Here is a 4,057-nt window from a genome sequence, read left to right as displayed (position 1 = left end):
TGGTAATAGGGTAATTGGTTAGTTGGTCAATCAGTTAATTGATTATATGGTTAAATTGGTTAATTGGCTGCTCCATTGGAGATAACTGACAATTGTCAATTGTGATCAAGGATTAGTTAATTGAATTGAATTAGTGATTGATTATTTGTGATTGATTTGTAATGAATCAATGAATAAATTTATTAATTGTGAAAATAATATAATTAACCATTGAGTAATTGTTTGGCTAGTTGCTTAATTAAGATAAGGCGATCCTCTCGTTCTCTCTCTCTCTCTCTTATTGATCAGTCACTTCCATTAACAGATAATGGTAGTGAATTATAGTGCATAGAATAATCATGCTGACATTGATGGAACATCTATAATACAGGCAATCTAATCTGTTTCTAATTTTTGCATGCTCCGACTTGAACAATACTATGTGTGCATCACCTGTGAAATGATATAAAGCTTTTGCATGACTGCGATATAATCATATCACAATTTAAACTGAATATTTTAATTGTAGCGTGGATGGTGGTTTGTTTAGTATTTACAGGAGGATTGATTTGGCTAGCATTAACAGGACAAACATCCTTGTGAGGGACGTCTGAGTCTGAAAGGTGTATGATTGTGGGGTGTGGAACTGACTTGCTGACAGGCATAGCAACAAAGGCATCTCGGTGTCTTTGCTGAACCTTTTTTATTTTAATTTGTTATTTTTGGCACGGAGGTGGTTAGAGCAGTTGTCTTGGGCGCACCTTCACAAACCTGAGTTACTTGGGTCAGTGGAGTCCCCTCAAGGGAGTGCTTAAATGTCCCGCCGCCAAAGTGCTGAAGACTAGGGTTGAGATTAGAAAGTAAGCTTCTGGATAGGAAGATAGCCAGAGCAAGAACGTTTCACACTGGTATGGTGACTGAATGTGTCGATTAAAGACATTAATATAGAATCAACAAAATAAATAACCAACCATTCAGCCAAGAAGTTGAACTGTAAACAAAGGAAGTGCCTACTGGAAAAGTGTCTTCAGCTAAGTCAACGGTTGAAGGAACAACAATTATGGGTGCGGCTTCAGCTAAGACGTCTACTCCAGTGCAAAAGGTTGAAAAGAGCAACCCATTGGTAAAAGGAATAAGAGATAAAGCAGTGGATAAGAGCCTGGAAGAGGAAACCAGGAGATTAGTGAAGGAGACGAATACTCCTTTCTCACACAAAACCCCAACTGTGGCTCCACCACCATATGAGGAAAGGGATACGCCCACCAGCAGCTATCCACAACTACCAATCCTCAACCCAGAAGGAAGATACCTCATGGAAGATGAAGATAAACAAATACTCGAGACAGGAGAAACTAAAATCACGATTGTCATAAAAACACAGGCTGCGGTTCTGCAAAACCTGCCTCAACCACAGACACAACCTCAATTGACACCAGTAATACAGGCTGCTCCTCAGCCTCCATACCCACAACCTCAGAAATGGAAAAAGGGGGGTCAAGGATATACTAGGCAAGGAGGTTATAATCCAGGACCCCAGCGAGGCGCAACACTGTGTTACTATTGTGGAAAGAATGGACATATGGTCCGGGAATGTTACAAAAGAGCCCGCGAATGCGGCAGAGAAGCCTACAAGGGACGATATCCAACTCCAATGAATACATCCCAGGGACGAATGCAATGGCCACAGCAACAACAATCACAGGGACCGGTGAACCCGAACAGGTGCCCGGAACGGGGGTTTTAGGGGTGCCCAGAGAATCTGAAAGGGGGTTGTCAGCTGGTAGTGTCTAAGCAGACAAAGAAGGATCCAAAAAAATAAAGTTATAACTACAGAGAAGCCTGCAACCGAGAAAGGAAGAGACTGAATGTACCAACACCAGCAACATTTCATTCCTTCATCTCTCCCCTAGCTCTCATGCACACAGACACAACCATACATCACATCAACTAAACACCTTGTGCCTCTTAAACCTGCTATCTTATTTCAACTGTAGATTGAGTTCTCAGCTGTAACAGGCAAACCAGCCAAAGAAAAAACCATATAGTTAGATAGAAACAAAACTTTTTACACAGATTTTATACTAAGCATATTTTGAAGACATAGAGACGCTATACACTCCAATAAAGTTAAGACGACTCCTATCATGACCTCCATCACCCAGTCGTCTGACCCTGAGATCCCGGACAACCACAAAGAGAGCTAGCTAGCATTAGCTAGTGGTGACACCAACGGGATTGCGAGGGAGAAACATATTGGCAGCGTTTCGTACAAAGACAACAATACTCTCTCTTAAGCTCAATACCTTAAGGACTCCTGTCACAGATATGGCTGCAATAATAAAGGAAATTGTCAGCCGAAACAAAAGGAGATACCAGGAAGATGGGTTTGACTTGGACTTGACCTATATTTATCCGAATATAATTGCTATGGGCTTTCCTGCAGAAAGACTTGAGAGTGTCTACAGAAACAACATAGACGATGTAGTACGGTTTCTGGACTCAAAACACAAAAATCATTATAAGATATATAATCTTTGCGCCAAGCGACATTACGACACCGCAAAGTTTAACTGCAGAGTTGCACAGTACCCCTTTGAAGACCACAACCAGCCTCAGCTGGAGCTAATCAAGCCATTCTGTGAAGACCTGGACCAGTGGCTAAGTGAGGATGACCATCATGTGGCGGCCATCCACTGCAAGGCAGGGAAGGGCCTCACCGGCGTCATGATCTGCACTTATCTCCTCCACCGAGGGAAGTTCCTGGAGGCATAGGAAGCACTCGACTTCTACGGGGAAGTGCGGACAAGAGACAAGAAGGGAGTCACAATCCCAAGCCAGCGACGCTATGTCTACTACTACAGCTACTTTCTGAAGAACCAGCTAGAATACAAGCCCATTGCTCTGCTCTTCCACAAAATGGTGTTTGAGACGCTCCCCATGCTTAGTGGAGGCACCTGCAGGGACAGTACTGTTAAAAACAGGAGTGACCCGATTCCTCAGGCCTTCAAGAAAGGGAATTGGCATTGGGATCCGCAGTTTGTGGTTTATCAACTAAAAATCAAGATCCATACGTCCAACACAGTGCACACAAGGCGAGGGGACAAGCATATGTACTTTGAGTTCCCCCAGCCACTGCCTGTCTGTGGAGACATCAATGTGGAGTTCTTCCACAAGCAGAACAAGATGATGAAAAAGGACACAAAGCCTCTCAGAAAAAGTTGCAATATTGCCAGGAATGTGTAGTTCGTTTAGGACAATCCATAGCACACTGGACACTGTTGTGGCGATGAAGTTCCAACTTGGAAAAGGCGACGATTGCTAGCAGCACTGAAATAGTTTACGATAGTTAGCTACAATAGCTCTGACGAATCATTTGAGGAGTAACAAGTGTTGCCATTCAGAACTTTGACTTTAAGTTTAGTGATAGTTAATGTTTCAAAGTTAAATCTAACCTTTTTTAAGTAAGCTATATGTTGCTCATCTTGAGACATAGAAGGAGGATACTTTGCGAAACTTAGCTAAACATATTTTGATTCACTTTTAGCTGAATCCGCTCAGGAGCACAACTGAGATGTGGTAAGGTAACAGCCCATCACCAACCTACCAGGATGGCAGAACCAAGACTTGAGAATTCCCATCACCTGAAAACTTCAGATACCACATCAGGAGGGAACGGAACAATTTTTGAGCATCCCCCAGCCAACTGGAGCAGACAGACCAGGTGCAGTTCTTTTGGTGACACACGAAGTGGAGTTAAAGGAGACAGTGACTCCCGAAGACTTGACCATGATGCAAGAGGAAGCAAGTGCACTAGATAAGAACTTGTGGCTTGTCAGAGGAGCGAGTCAGGATGCTACAGGCCTCTGGAGGAACAATGAGAGTTTGATAGTAGCACCTCCTAACTAGCTAGGACTGTTGTTACATGACGCTCATGGGCTCGCCCATGTAGCGAGGGGGGAAGTGAGAAGGAAAATTACAAAAGAATACGGATTTTGGGCACCATACCTACTAGAACAAATTGACCATGTCATAGGTAGATGCACAATCTGTTTGAAAAACAATATTAGAAGAGGAGTAT

The 4,057-nt window shown here is 43.1% G+C and overlaps 1 pseudogene across 1 annotated transcript; it reads left to right on the top strand.

Moving 5' to 3' along the window:
- The first annotated feature begins 2,270 nt into the window (after positions 1-2,270).
- Positions 2,271-3,286, top strand: LOC310818776 (phosphatidylinositol 3,4,5-trisphosphate 3-phosphatase and dual-specificity protein phosphatase PTEN-like; annotated as a pseudogene). The gene has a single exon. The product of its transcript is annotated as a phosphatidylinositol 3,4,5-trisphosphate 3-phosphatase and dual-specificity protein phosphatase PTEN-like (transcript).
- The last annotated feature ends 771 nt before the right edge of the window (positions 3,287-4,057 follow it).

This window comes from Argentina silus, assembly GCF_951799395.1.
Source record: "Argentina silus genome assembly, chromosome: 18".
NCBI classification, from domain to species: domain Eukaryota; kingdom Metazoa; phylum Chordata; class Actinopteri; order Argentiniformes; family Argentinidae; genus Argentina; species Argentina silus.
The sequence above is the reverse complement of the archived record's forward strand: the minus strand, read 5'-3'. Positions and strand labels throughout refer to the sequence as shown.